The sequence below is a fragment of the Schistocerca piceifrons genome, chromosome 6 (assembly GCF_021461385.2).
Source record: "Schistocerca piceifrons isolate TAMUIC-IGC-003096 chromosome 6, iqSchPice1.1, whole genome shotgun sequence".
Classification (NCBI taxonomy): Eukaryota; Metazoa; Arthropoda; class Insecta; order Orthoptera; family Acrididae; genus Schistocerca; species Schistocerca piceifrons.
In genome coordinates, this window is record NC_060143.1 from 525,949,674 (window position 1) to 525,966,297 (window position 16,624).

The window sequence follows — 16,624 nt, forward strand, 5'->3', positions numbered from 1 at the left end:
TGACCACACACCTCCTGAAGAACATCATCAAGTCATCGGGTTTCATAAAATCAGTAAATGTTACAACTGAGCGGAATTTATTTAGTTTGCAGTCCCTCATCAACCTGGATGGGCTGTTTCATATCCAGCTTGTTTTAGAACGTGGCTACATTCAGCTTAGTCCCAGCAACTGTAGTGGGACGCGAAATTGAAGCGTCACCCATCCACCAGTGTCAGCCCAGTTTGCAGGTGAATATAAATTTAATTTGGTGTTTTGTTTATGTAATTTTGTAATCTTTGTAATTGTTGCGAATTATCTAAAGTTTTGTACTTATTTTTTATGTTTCATGTACGGAGAGGGCGGCGCAACGAACGGAGACAGCATCTTGACTGCCGGGGCCAGAGAGAAAATTGCTGGCCACTATACGTCGAAGGTCGACAGCCAGAGAGCAACAGAAGATACTGAAACCGAGTTGTTGCGTCGTGCTTCTAAAGACTGAAAAAATAAGAATTTGTAATGTTTCTACAACAATGGCATCATAGAAAGCTTAATCTTGTTGTAAATGTTCAGTCCTATCTTGTCAGGGCTCAGGTTCACGTCTAAATGTAGGAAGATAATAAACTAGTTGATGCTACTAAAGTTTAAATACGTGTTCCGAGAATTTATTTATGAAGAATTATCTTAATGAATTACGATTTTATTTGACAAGATTATAAATTTTGACAACGTTCGTCGCGAGTTGAGTCTTGAAAGTTTATTCAATGTGGTTCTAATATTTATTAAAGCAGATAACTTGCATTAATATAATTTCCGAGAAGAAACAAACGACATCTAAATTGGGAAAAGTTTGCGCAAACCAATTGGACTGAGTGACGTAATTCTGCGCATACGACTTAAATGATGATGTTTTAATTACAGTTTCGTTCAAGAACTATTAAGAGACAATTTAAAAAGAATTTAAATAATTCTGAAGTGTATTGTAACTGACGTAGGTGACGATGTCTGCACATGATCATATGTCAAAAGAAAATCATTTATACAAAACTTACGCCGTTACACTGCACAACCTCGCACGGATCCCTAGTTGCTAATACTTCGGAGGTGAGTTACAGACCAGCACACGCCCTCCGGAAAACTGAAAACCCGAAAACTGAGCTCAGAACCGTGCTATTTGAGCTATTTTTAATTAGTCTACGAGACAATAGGCGCCAAAAAACCACGAATATACAGTTTCTGTAAGGCAGGGAAGTCGATACCTAGTTTGATACACATGATGAAACAAGATTAGCATGCTCAGACGCCACAGTCCGATTCCTTGTGTTCGAAGAATGCAAGTATGTTCATACCAAAATTTCGCCCCGAGAACATTTTCAGTGGAAACTGGCAGTTTCGTACCATTGTAATCCTATGAACGACTAGTGTCTTCATTCAATACTCTGTGTCCATACTGCCCAGTTAATGCAGTCGGTAGAACTCTGCTTTAGATTATGCGAGTTCATTTCTGTTTTTTTTCTTGTATATCTAATGCAGCTATTTTTTTTTTTTTTTTTTTTTTTTTTTTTTTTTTTTTTTTTTTTTTTTTTACCCGGGGGTGACAAAAGTCATGGGATAGCGATACGTACATATGTAGATGGAGGATGTATCACGCGCACTTCCGGAGATGTCATTTGTACATGATTCGCGTGAAAAGATTCCCCAGTTGATTATCACCCCACGACGGGAATTAACAGACCTTGAACGTGGTAAGGTAGTTGGCGTAAGAAGCAAGGGACATTTTATTTCGTAAATCGTTGGGAAGTTCTGAGATTCGCAGTGTCAAGAGTGTGCAGAAAATACCATATCTACATCTACATCTATACTCCGAAAACCACCTGATGGTGTGTGGCGGAGGGTACCTTGAGTACCTCTATCGGTTTTCCCTTCAGTTCCAGTCTCGTATCGTTCGTAGAAAGAAAGATTGTCGGTATGCCTCCGTGTGGGCTCTAATCTCTCTGATTTTATCCTCATGGTCTCTTCGCGTGATATACGTAGGATGGAGCAATTTTCTGCTTGACATCCTCGGTGAAGGTATGTTCTCGAAACTTCAACAAATGCCTGTACCGAGCTACTGAGCGTCTCTCTTGCAGAGTCTTCCACTGGAGTTTATCCATCATCTCCTTAGCGCTCTCGCGATTACTAAATGATCCTGTAACGAAACGCGCTGCTCTCCGTTGGATCTTCTCTATCTCTTCTATCAACCCTATCTGGTACGGATCCCACACCGATGGGCAGTATTCAAGCAGTGAGCTAACAAGTGTACTGTACCCTACTTCGTTTGGTTTCGGGCTGCATTTCCTTAGGATTCTTCGAATGAATCTCAGTCTAGCATCTGCTTTACCGACGATTAATTTTATATGATCATTCCATTTTAAATCACTCCTAATGTCTACTCCCAGATAATTTATGAAATTAACTGCTTCTAGTTGCTGACCTATATTGTAGCTAAATGATAAAGGTGGTGGTGGTGGTGGTTAGTGTTTAACGTCCCGTCGACAACGAGGTCATTAGAGACGGAGCGCAAGCTCGGGTTAGGGAAGGATTGGGAAGGAAATCGGCCGTGCCCTTTCAAAGGAACCATCTCCGCATTCGCCTGAAACGATTTAGGGAAATCACGGAAAACCTAAATCAGGATGGCCGGAGACGGGATTGAACCGTCGTCCTCCCGAATGCGAGTCCAATGTGCTAACCACTGCGCCACCTCGCTCGGTGCTAAATTATAAAGGATCTTTCTTTCTATGTATTCGCAGCACATTACACTTGTCTACATTGAGATTCAATTGCAATTCCCTACACCATGCGTCAATTCGCTGCAGATCCTATAGCATTTCAGTACAATTTTGGATTGTTATAACGTCTCGATAAACTACAGCATCATCCGCAAAACCCCTCCGTGAACTTGTGATGTTATCCACAAGGTCCTTTATTTATATTGTGAATAGCAACGGTCCTTCGACACTTCCCTGCGGCACACCTGAAATCACTCTTACTTCGGAAGACTTCTCTCCATTGAAAATGACATGCTGAGTTCTGTTATCTAGGAACTGTTCAATCCAATCACACAATTGGTCTGATAGTCCATATGCTCTTACTCTGTTCATTAAACGACTGTGGGGGACTGTATCAAACGCCTTGCGGAAGTCAAGAAACACGGCATCTTCCTGGGAACCAGTTTCTACGGCCCCCTGAGTCTCGTGGACGAATATTCAGATATTCAGGCCAACACCGGCCAACACAGTTGCCTCTCAAAGGCCAACACAGTTGCCGATGGCATTCACTTGACTACCGAGTGCAGCGACTTTTCCTTAGAGTTGTCAGTGCTAACAAACAAGCAGCACTGCGTCAAATATCACAAAAAGCAGTGTGGGACATACGACGAACGTAGGTCAGTGTAGTGAAATTTGGCTCTAATGGCTATGGCAGCAGAAAACGACACGAGTGCCTTTGCTAAAAGCACATCGGCTGCAGCGCCTTTCCTGAGCTCCTGACCACATCCGTTGGCCGCAAGACGTCTGAAAAGGAGCGGCCTAGTAAGATGAGCCCGATTTCAGTTGATAAGAGCCGATGGTTGGATACGAGTGTGATTCAGACCCCACGAAGCCATGGATCCAAATTGTCAACAAGGTACTGTGTAAGCTGGTGGTGTTTCCATAATGGTGTGGGCTGTGTTTACATGGAATGGACTGGGTCCTCTGGTCCAAGTGAACCGATCGTTGTGTGTAATTTTTATGTTTGTCTACTGGGAGACAACTTGTAGGCAAACAAGGGTGGAATTCTTATGGATGACAATGCGCGATGTCACAGGGCCGCAGTTGTTCGCAACTGGTTTGAATAACATTCTGAATGGTGATTTGACCACCCAGATCGCCTGACATCAAACATTCATGAGTCATAGTCGAGAAGTCAGTTTCTGCACAAAATCCTGCACCGGCATCACTTTCGCAGTTGTAGTATCCTATAGAAGCAGCATGAGTCAATATTTCTACAGTGGACCTCCAACGACTTGTTGAGTCCACGCCACGTGGAGTTACTGCACTACGTTGGGCGCTAGCAGGTCCGACTCGATATTACGGAGTAGCCCGTGACTTCTGTTACTTGATTGTATTATTCCACTTTTAAAAGCGTATTTTGTCTGTAAGCGTTTACCCTGCTCCCCTCCATGCACTTACACGCCTCCGGTCCAGTGTTAGGATTGCTTACCTTTCCTTTAGGTATACACCTTCTACCAAATAACAAAAACACTGGCTGCTCCAAATGAATGCCGTACGCACGATTAACATCTCCACACTGCTGTTACAGTTATTTCTGTCGCATGACAGGTAATTTATTTTTAACTGCTTATGAATATGTTGTGATACATCACCGACACCGCACCACGCAGAATGCGTCCCCAGATTGGCAGTAAACCATGTGACGGATCCGCCAGTATGCGGCCGTCTTCGTCTTGAAGCAACATCTTCTGTTTCACACGCAAGTAGCGCCCCCATAGTCCCGGGATAAGAAGACGCCACAGCGAGACCTGCCGAGTTTACTATAGCCTCATCACTGTTGACGATTCCAAGCGACAACTGCGGCACGTGCATGCGCGTGCTTTCCGTATGAAGAAAATGTATATCCTGCAACATAGTGTCTCTATTGTCACTCACCACTAGCGTCAGCAATGACAAATTGAGGCGTGGCGACTTATGTTGCTCCTGTCTAGAGCCTGTGTATCCGGAGAATGACTCATGCGTGCACAACGACAGATGGTCTGAAGTGGGTTCAGTGCAGTACGTAGCTCTGTTTTCATCTGCTAGAGGACAGTAACGGACAGGACTAAACAGAAAGAACTATAATGTGGTTAAGAATTTTTACCACCAGAGCCCAGTAGCGCAAAGAGACGTTCAAAAAATGGGTCAAGAGAATGTTTTTGTGAATTGTTCTGTTTATTTCTTGGAGGCTTTTTTGTTTCTTTACGTTCGTACAGTTTTGTATATGTTTTTAGTAATGTGAATGATGCGTGAATGTGGTCTGAAGTAAATATGTAGATCATTGTTCCACTGATGAACGCTGTACGAATTAGTGTGAGAAAGTTTTAAGGCAGTGTGAATGCAGACGACCGGGGAATTTTGCATCATAATATTTTAAGTAAGTTTATGGTAAAAGGAAAGCTAATCCGAGTTCAAATGAAAATAATTATAACGCAAAGTATAAACAAAATATGAAAATGTTAAATATTTATTTCGGGATAATGTACAGTTCGAAAGTGAGTTATTCGTTGATTGGTTAGTCATGAAAAGCGCGGACTTACGCTGGAGAATAATGTTTTTCTATTAGCCTTAAAGAAAACTGACCAATCAGAACGGAGTATTCTTCGAGCGTGAAGTTATAGATTGCTTATAGCAGTCTAAGGAGTAGGAGCCCAGCCTTTCAGTGGTACGGTCGCGTGTAGCATGAACTCCGGAGGAAGTTATAATTTGCCGGTTTTAGTTGCGCTACATGTTTCGAAAGTGATCTAAATGGCTCTGAGCACTATGGGACTTAACATCTATGGTCATCACTGCCCTAGAACTTAGAACTACTTAAACCTAACTAACCTAAGGACATCACACAACACCCAGTCATCACGAGGCAGAGAAAATCCCTGACCCCGCCGGGAATCGAACCCGGAAACCCGGGCGCGGGAAGCGAGAACGCTACCGCACGACCACGAGCTGCGGAATGAAAGTGATCTGAAGCGAAGGCATATTTATTCAGATGTGTTTCTTAGAAAGTACGGATCTTTTAATAATTTCGTGTATGAGAAAAGACATTAATTCCGCGTGGCTTATTGAGCAGATCGGTGATTAAAACCTTCAGTGCATTAGACACCGATAAACTTGATAGTGTAGCGAGCATTTTCATTCAAGAACAATTCGTGCTCAGTAGCTGTTCAGATTTCGGGAAATACGTTACCACGATCTCGCTAACGTGAATAAAAAGGTTTGTGCATGACTGTCTTACGTAAGATTATCACGGGGTTGGCAGTGAAAGTGTACACCTCAAGGTTGAGAATACATTGAAGTTTTACCAATATTTTCACCTTTCATCAGAATTAAAACCTTTTCCCGATTCTTTGAATAGTTACGTTGTATGCAGTCTGGGTCGATTTTCAGTATGGTAGGTTTCTGCTTGGCTTTCCTACCAGCGATCTGCTACAACGAGTTCACAGTTAGGTGCAGGTAATGGACGAACGCAACCGCGCCGCAGCAAATTCTCAACAAACGGAATAGAAAGTCACTAAACAACTCACAACGATCACGCTTACTGCTCGCATTACGTGCTGCATTCACAGCTGAGAACTCAGAACACCATTCAACGCTGAATGGCTGTCTTAGAACGTGTGACGTAGGTGCGTAGAACAAACCCAAACTCGATCACCATCGTTCGTGACTCCAGCTATAGTACTCTACTCAAGGAATCAGACGAAGCCTGATCTGCGTTCGTGGTACTGTGATTACTTACTAGGACTAGGCCCTAATTATGGACTCTCTTGGGTCTGCTGTACAGAAGGTACGTAAAGTTATGGTGCCGTTCAGATTGCATGTGCTTCTAATTATTTCTGCTTTCTGTATAAGCACCATCCTACTCCTTGGCTTCCACCTCTAGCTGATCCAAGAATGAATGTTTCTGACATCTCTCATCAATAATTGTAGTGTGCGGCATTACAAAACTGTAGTTGTAGGATGTGTTTTGTTTATTAAGAACAATAGGGGAACTGTGGCTAGTATGATTGGTAGTTTATAATATTTCTTATATTGTTTTGAAATAAGATATAACTTCATAAAACCTGTAACTGAACATTTATTTGTGTGTAAACTGTGAAAAAGTATTTCTAACTAAAACGGCACACAGCAAGAAAAGATGTTTTAAAATTTATATTTCGAGTTGTTAAGAAATGCGACGGATATTACGGGCCAAACAACGAAGTATAGGTTTTAAATACAGATGATGCTTTTGTGGTTCACAAATTAATCTGGCTATACATAAAAAGTACCAGGTAAAAAAGAAAAGCTTGGTTAAAATACGTTGCAGCTAGTAATCGACTGAGCCTGAGAGAGAGCATTACACTTGTGGACTGAGATGTTGTGTAAGGCATTTCTTGGTGCTTCTTCATAAAATTTTCGTACAGATTGATAGAGTATGCGTCACTCTCTCATTATTTTCCATATGCAAGACTACAGTTAAATGTTGATTTTACACCCAAGACATCGTTTTTGTGACACGACAGGAAGTTCTCAGCGTGAGCAGGCACTGATGGGAGCGTGTACATTGTAAATGCATGAGGGATCTTTATGGTAGGCCTCCTTCGAATAGTATTTTCTGTACTTGGAAAAGAACAGACAGTTTTGTCATTGAACAGTGAATCTGGCAGTGAACATTCGGAGCTTGAAAGCCACATGCAGCTATTAGGGAAAGGAACATCTCGAAGCATTTACAGGGACAGAATGCTGGGCCCAAGAACTTCTCGCACTGGTAAGCAGACAATGCGTTCGGTCGAAGAGGTGGAAAAGCTGCTTACCTGGACCTACGTCTTAGGCGCCTCTACCCACAGCAGAGGCAGGCGCGCGAGACAAACCTAGGTTGCCCTCCGAACGTGTCACGACAGTCTCTTAAACGTCCTTTGTGAACAGGGATGGCGCTATAAAAAATTCGTGAGTTTCCATGTTCACTGTGGACTGGACGCTATCGAGAGCTCGGGCAGGTAGTGTCGTCGCTCTACTTGCAGAGTTTTTTTAGGAAGCCTCAGGCCTTCCAAACAATTTTAGAAGGAACGAAATACACTACTGACCATTAAAATTGCTACACCAAGAAGAAATGCAGATGATAAATGGGTATCCATTGGACAAAAATATTATACTAGAACTGACATTAAATTTTCACGCAATTTGGTTGCATAGATCCTGAGAAATCAGTACCCAGATCAACCACCTCTGGCCGTAATAACAGCTTTGATACGCCTGGGCGTTGAGTCAAATAGAGCTTCGATGGCGTTTACAGGTACAGTTGCCCATGCAGCTTCAACACGATACCACAGTTCATTACGAGTAGTGACTGGCGTACTGTGACGAGCCAGTGGCTCGGCCACCAGTGACCAGACGTTTTCAATTGGTGAGAGATCTGGAGAATGTGCTGCCCAGGGAAGAAGTCGAACATTTTCTGTATCCAGAAAGGCCCGTACGGGACCTGCAACAGGCGGTCGTGCATTATCCTGCTGAAATGTAGGGTTTCGCAGGTATCGAATGCAGGGTAGAGGCACGGGTCGTAACACATCTGTAATGTAACGTCCACTGTTCAAAGTGCCGTCAATACGAACAAGAGGAGACCTAGACGTGTAACCAATGGCACCCCATACCATCTCGCCGGGTGATACGCCAGTATGGCGATGACGAATACACGCTCCCAATGTGCGTTCACCGCGATGTCGCCAAACACGGATGCGACCATCATGATGCCGTAAACAGAACCTGGATTCATCCGAAAAAATGACGTTTTGCCATTCGTGCACCCAGGTTCGTCGTTGTGTACACCATCGCCGGCGCTCCTGTCTGTGATTCAGCGTCAAGGGTAACCGCAGCCATGGTCTGCGACCTGATAGTCCATGCTGCTGCAAACGTAGTAGAACTGTTCGTGCAGATGGTTGTTGTCTTGCAAACGTCCCCAAATGTTGACTCAGGGATCGAGACGGGGCTGCACGATCCGTTACAGCCATGCGGATAAGATGCCTGTCATCTCGACTGCTAGTGATACGAGGCGGTTGGGATCCAGCTCGGCGTTCCGTGTTAGTCTCTTGAAACATTCGATTCCATATTCTGCTAGCAGTCACTGGATCTCGACCAACTCGAGCATCAATGTCGCGATACGATAAACCGCAATCGCGATAGGCTACAATCCGACCTTTATCAAAGTCGGAAACGTGATGGTACGCATTTCTCCTCCTTACACGAGGCATCACAACAACGTTTCACCAGGCAAAGCCGGTCAACTGCTGTTTGTGTGTGAGAAATCGGTTGGAACCTTTCCTCATGTCAGCACGTTGTAGGTGTCGCTAGCGGCGCCAACCTTGTGTGAATGCTCTGAAAAGCTAATCATTTGCATATCACAGCATCTTCTCCCTGTCGGTTAAACATCGCGTCTGTAGCACGTCATCTTAGTGGTGTAGCAATTTTAATGGCCAGTATCGAATTTGTGGCGACTCTGAAATGATCTTTTTGGGACACCAGAACACTTTTGTTAGTTTAGCAGGAGCCCCTGCCCGGACACGCAGTGACATTCAGGGCATCTAGATAATGATCTCCATGATAAATGTGTTCTAGGTGCTACAGTCTGGAACCGCCCGACCGCTACGGTCGCAGGTTCGAATCCTGCCTGGGGCATGGATGTGTGTGATGTTCTTAGGTTAGTTAGGTTTAAGTAGTTCTAAGTTCTAGGGGACTTAATAGTTAAGTCCCAGAGTGCTCAGAGCCACTTGAACCATTTTTGAACCATAAATGTGTTGTTACCTTGAGAGCTATACTGAAACTCAAAACATGCTGCCTGAAGTGGCCATGGGAAGAAAGAAGTCGGAAGCAAAACGTATCCTCCTCTCTGAACGGGAATTTGCGAGTCAGGGAATGGCTGCTTCTTCTGAAAAGAGAAGCAGATTGTTAACTTTGCTTAGGATTGGCCGAGGAGTATAGCAGACATGTTGGAGGGGAGAAATGGTGATGGTGGGGTCTTGTGACTGGCGCGAAACCCTCGTAGGGAAAGTTGTGCAAGTGCTTTTGTGCAGCTTACGAAGGTTTGATGGTAAGTGAGGGGAGAATAAACATGGTCTTCCGATTCAGCCTCTGGTCTGGAGAGGATTCTGGTCTTCATATTTGTTATGAGTGGGCTGCACTTGGGACATCCGTCCTGAGCGTGACTTTGCACTAGCACTGGTCTTGATTTGGGGGGCCTGTGGTGAGGACTTAGCTGTACGGACAATTTAGACCTCAGTTATCTCGGACAGCTGTCCCGAAAATAACCTTATTCATGACAGATCTGCTACCTTGACGTTTGATCTGCTTGTGCGCACTGCATGAAAGTGAGTCAAACTGGTCCTTGGTGCGACCGCCGAATGGGAGTGTCACAAGTTGGAATCAGCCGAGATTTCAGGACTCCATGAGAGAGTAATTGCGATCCGTCTAACATAATCGACAGCCGAGACTTTCCATATTTAGCGCCCGCGATTGTGAATTACAGGCGGCACACATTGGTACTTTGCAGACGCTTGAACTACGACCGTCAACAGACAGCGCCACACGTCGAGAAAAGGGGTAATGTATTGCTGCTGCGGCTTGTTAGGGCATTGTTCCCAGCATCACCAACGTAGTATAACTTCTGTGTAGAATAAATCCATCAAAATCCATCCAGTTTTAGATAATGTCAGATTTCGATGTCCATGTGTAAGTAGGGTGTTTAGGTTTTTATGTTGGTAACGCCATGTAGCACTCTGTATGAAAATCACTGACTGTGCTGTGTGCAGTCTGTGGCTGGTTTGCATTGCTGAAATATTTGCTATTGTAGTGTTGGGCAGTAGGATGTGAACAGCGTTGTACAGTTGGAGGTGAGCCGCCAGCAGTGGTGGATGTGGGGAGAGAGATGGCAGAGTTTTGAGAGGGGACTATCTGGACGTGTGTCCGTCAGAAAAACGAAATTTGTGAGACAGGATGTCATGAAGTGATATGTATATTATGACTTTTGAACACTATTGAGGTAAATACATTTTTTGTTCTCTATCAAAATCTTTCATTTGCTATTTATGCCTATCAGTAGTTAATGCCTTTAGCAGATAGAATCTTGTATTTAGCTGACAGTATTGGCGCTCGCTGTATTGCAGTAGTTCGCGTTACGGAGATTTTTGTGAGGTAAGTGATTCATGAAAGGTGTAGGTTATTGTTAGTCAGGGTCATACTTTTGTAGGGGTTATTGAAAGTCAGATTAAGTTGCGCTAAAAATATTGTGTGTCTGTTTAGTGTTGTTCAGAATGAGTAAAGAGAGAAATGTCTGAGCTAATCATTTGCGTATCACAGAATCTTCTTCCAGTCGGCGAAATTTCGCGTCGCTTGCATGTCATCTTCGTGGTATAGGAATTTTAATGGCCCATATTGTACTAGTATGATAATACTACTTCTTAAGTTTAAAAGCATTAACCGACGCTGAAAATTGCACTGTTCAGCAGCTTCGATACTCAAATATAATATTCTTACAACACGAACTCAACAGCTATATCACTCAGATTCCAACCTCTGCAGTCGTCCACTGTTTTTCGGCAAACACGAGAAGCACCAAGAGACCTGTACTATTCATCGGTAAAAACTAATCGACGTGCCGGTACTAAAGCAATTCTACGGTGATCGAAATTATAAAGGAAATTAGTTGCATGAAATGTAGTTAGAGGCTTATCGCACTGTTAGTCCGCAAGAAATCGTTATGTGGTATACGAGTGCTCTACGTTTGGTTCACCCTGTCTAAGAGTGTACCTGCTACGCCGTCGCTGAAAGCCCTGATGATGACAAACGTTCGTGAGATAATGGGTTGCTACACGCGCCCGACTGCTGTTTAGCTATGGACGGGAACGACTGTACCCTTTCTCCGGAACGGTAATAATCCGCGGCCCCGATGGGGTGGCGTTACTCGCTTCCTGCCCTCCCCTCCAGCTGCTCCAAGGTACGAGCCTCCTAATTAGAGACTCGGCGCTGAAGTGTGGTGAAGACATCGGCAGTGTGACGTCACGAAGACGCGCGCCACTTTGGCGCAGGCGGTCGGCGGGATGGGCCCCGGGGACACGGCCGAGACGTGATTCCGAAATCGGATTACAACCGCCGGGAATGAGAGTCGAGTCGGCAGGGGGGCGAGGCGACACGACGCGAGGTAAATTGAAGCGTATTTTGAAGTGGCCAGTAAAACTGAACTGCTGCCAGCTGGAATGGGGTGGCCCCTTCCCGCCCGCTGTCTCTCTCCCCCCCTCTGCTGCCTGCCGGGGGCTGTTAGCGCAGCCCGGACCCGCCCCGTGGAGCGTCACGCTTGGCGGGGGCAATGAAATTACAATTAGAGTGCCGTTAATATCAATCTCCGGCAGGGCGCGCAGGCCGAGGCGGGGCGAACTGTGCCCGCAGGGCCTCCAGCAGGAGTGAGCGCTCCAGACAAGTTGGGAGCATCACGTGGGGGCGAAGGGCTGCATCCTGCCGTCGCGCCGAGCACAGTTTAATTGTACAAGTGGAAGGGAGGGGGGGGGGGGGCGGTTCAGTACGGCCACTGGCTATTCCTCAATGATTTTATAGTCGCAGGGTACCCACAAGGAACTCTACCAGTAACTAGCAACTAGTTCCAGAACTGGGCGCAATTTAGACGCTTTCAAAGATGTAAGTTTAAATCCGTTTACCAGAAACGCCATTTTGAATCCATATTGAGACGGAAATTTACTTTGACTCTCTATTAATCTCTGTCAATTGATATACTCGTATTTTATATACCGGGTGATAAAAAAGTCAGTATAAATTTGAAAACTGAATAAATCAAGGAATAATGTAGATAGAGAGGTACAAATTGACACACATGCTTGGAATGACATGAGGTTTTATTAGAACCAAAAATACAAAAAGTTCAAAAAATGGCCGACAGATGGCGCTTCATCTGATCAGAATAGCAATAATTAGCATAATAAAGTAAGACAAAGCAAAGATGATGTTCTTTACAGGAAATACTCAATATGTCCACCATCAGTCCTCAGCAGTAGCTGTAGTCGAGGAATAATGTTGTGAACAGCACTGTAAAGCATGTCCGGAGTCAAGGTGAGGCATTGGCGTCGGGTGTTGTCTTTCAGCATCCCTAGAGATGTCGGTCGATCACGATACATTTGCGGCTTCAGGTAACACCAAAGTCAATAATCGCAAGGACTGAGGTCTGGGAACCCGGGAGGTCAAGCACGACGAAAGTGGCGGCTGAGCACACGATCATCACCAAACGGCGCGCGCAAGATATCCTTCACGCGTCTAGCAATATGGGGTGGTTCTAATAAAACCCTATGTCATTCCAAGCATGTGTGTCAATTTTTACCTCTCTATCTACATTATTCCGTGGTTTATTAAGTTTTCAGATTTATGCTAACTTTTTGATCACCGGGTATGGCTGCAGATGTATACACGTGTTTGTTTGATCACTGTAATATTTCCGGCTTAGTCAGCCATCTTATTAGGCTCCAAGAAGCTGTTCCCAGAGCAGTGGAGACGCAAGAAGTATATAGATGACGAAATGTGGTGTGAGGTACCTGTGACAGATGTTAGATTCGGTACCATTCCCGTGAGAAAGACCGCCTGCATAATGCTACTGCTCTGTGATTGGCTGCTGTGCTCGGAGCAAGGGCGCCAAAACGTTAAAGTATAGTTATTATTATTAGTTAAACTACTCACTGGAATGACTTCACTTGAGAGGTACCCACATGCCTTGCTCATACTGTGGCATCAAGCAGTCAGGCCTGCAAGATGAGTGGTCTGCCAAGCGGGTGGATTTATTCTTATATCTTGAGTAACATCAATGACTGATTATGAGCTCTAGTACCCACAATTAAGCTACAAACTATTCTCCTGTTTGAATATTACGCAACGTAAACGGATAACGGACATATGACTATTAGGAGTTTGCACAACTCTGATTGTTCACTACACTCTGGCAATACCACATTTCCTTTCTTACCCAACGGCTTTGATCAACATGTGGCCATCGCACTGAATATGAATGGCGCACACATTAGAAATGCTGGTTACCGTGACTACACACTATTTGAATAACAAGGCCACCAATCTTTTTCTTTTCACTATCTTTTTTATTGCGATAAATTCTATTATGATTCAAAGATAACGTAAACACACCATTACGTTTTATACAACAATTACACATGAGAAACTCCGCCCAGTGGGCATGGCTTTACATTGGTGATTCTCTATCTTATGTTCTCGTAATTATCTAACGCTACAGTGCACTTTCTGGATGGGATGGTGGATCTTTTTCTATATCTCACACTTCGACTCTCACGCCCATCATCACGAAAATTTACTCCAGACCGAGCGGTACAAAAAGGAACATGCATAACCCACTGCCTCTGAACCTATCTTGCTACTCTCACATGCAAACCACACATACTTAAATTACATGAAATACATCACACTGGCAACATACAATACATCACAAAGAATAGTCACAACGTTAGAATCACTTCACTTTCAGCTTTCCCACTTCAATTAGTATTCATCCCAGTTTCACACGACACTGCCCCACTTCGTAACTTTTCTTTCCTACTACGAATTCTGGAGGATATATGCACGTCTTCCTGTGCAATGCAAGCCAAGTCGCGTTGCTGGATAGACGGCTGACTCACCTTGCTTCTCTCTCAGAGTATTAGAGTTGGAATCTAGCGTCACACGGAAAAATAACACGCAAAGTAATATTAAGATCATATTCGTCACACACGCGAGTCCTCAACTGATACCTTGGACGAGTACTTCTCTTTATCCTTTGTCTCGTACACAGATTAAGACTCACACACTACTCACCACGTGGAAGTACTCGCCTCTAATTTCAAGTCCTGCACACGCCACTTCTTAAATATTTCCACTTATAGTACACACGCTAGTAATTCAGCTTAACTTAAGCACACGGAAGTATTTCAACTTATTGCTACACGTGGTTTCATTGTGACCGTTGGTCACTTCCGAAGATTACTACGATCCTGCCTGACGTTTAATTGTCCCCCCAAACGTTCCTGAAATAGAGAAATAATTATTCCAAACTACTCTTAAGTATTTCACAGGAATACCATCTCATCACTCTTTTGTCTTTACGGAGCACACCCAAGACAGGTCTTACCAACACAAGATCCAGCGTCAGAGTGCTGAAACATGGCCGTTCTTCAGATCATCTCGCACCTCCAACAAGGTGGGGGAGCACCATGCTACCGTATTGGTCAGTCACGTTACTGACGCTCAAAGCTCACGTAAATTTCAATTTCATCTCTTTGGTTCCACCAAAAGTGACCCAAGGACCGTCTCAGAGATGATCATGTATTGCACATTCACTATCTGCGGTTAGCAGACCACCTTACATTCATTCATTTCACAGATCTCACCAAACTGGATGTAGGGATTTATTTTGTGGGAGTGCACATGTGATCAATTAAATAAATAAATTGACCTTCTTTCCTACACTGGTATCCGCCTTCGGTGTGTTAAGTGAAGTTGATTTGTTGTTACAAAAAATATGTTGTTCTGACAGGAATAACGAAGAATGCTGTGCCTATTTTCAGTGTCGGGTGGTACTGTACCCTTCCACACTTTTTAATATAAATATCTCTCAACAGCTGACTATCAATAAGTCATTTTAGAATTATTAAAAACTATATAAATCAAAAACAAAAGACTGACGAAATTGTAGACGAAGCACTTCGGGAGCGTTCACGTCACGCCTTTTCTGATATGGCGCGCGAAGTGTTTCGGGCCGTTCGTCACTCTGGATTAGGCAGTCGAGATGTACAGTCATGTTGTCTATGGCAGGATGTGTTTGCCAGTACTCAGTATTAAAAGATTCACGCAGGTAGTCATGAGGCCCAGACACGTGGCACAAATAGTGTAGAGATACATTTTCGTAAATATTGTGTTTGATCATGTACTTTGCTTTATCAGAAGGTGTTTTATTAAGATCATGTAGTCGTCTCGTGTGGCTATATTAAAATACGCGAGTGGCATCCCAAAGAAGTTATACATTATTTCGGAACAGAACCTCGCTAAAAGTCAGTTTCAGCTTCAAGATACAGAACCTACGACCTGCGTGCTGTTTTCTGCGATGTGGACATCAACTTGAAGACAGCAGGTTAGTGAACTATAACAGAACCTTCGTATTCCACACAGTGCAGTGGAAACAACTAGGCGCCTCGCGTGTACTGCATGCACAGAACAAATGTGCTCAGTGACACGCCATCTGCAGTAATGCAGAGGAGGTAAAGGAGGATGATAGTTATTAACACCAACAATAAAATTCATTCTTCCTTTCTTGCCTTTCTATCATAATTAGATTAAAAACAGCCGACCCGTTGCAAAGGATAAAGTAATCTTTACCTAGGTTTCGATAAGTTTAAGCCTATCTTCTTCAGAAGTCGGCCTGAGGAAAATGAACATCGTGATTATTATGAAAGGTATACACATACGTCAAGATTAGAGTTTAACATATATTAAAAGAATCTTGTGTTACAGAATATGAGAATGATTTCTTGTACTTACAGTATTATATTAACATGGAGTGATACGTCATTGCCATTTTTACAAACATCTCCATAGCTCCATTAGTCAAAATCAAATATAGCCCTAAGAGTAGGGTTTGTCAGATACATAAAATTAAGTACATGGAAGTTGGAGAGCGCATAAGCAACTGAGTAAAATCGGCCTGCGTGGTAGCACTGCGACCAGGGCAGGTGGCGCTCAGGTCGCGTACTATGTGCCGATTGAGGTACTGAAGCAACATGTAAAATATAAATATTAATTGCGTCCTTAGATAGAGTGACAGTAAATAAAAGGAAAG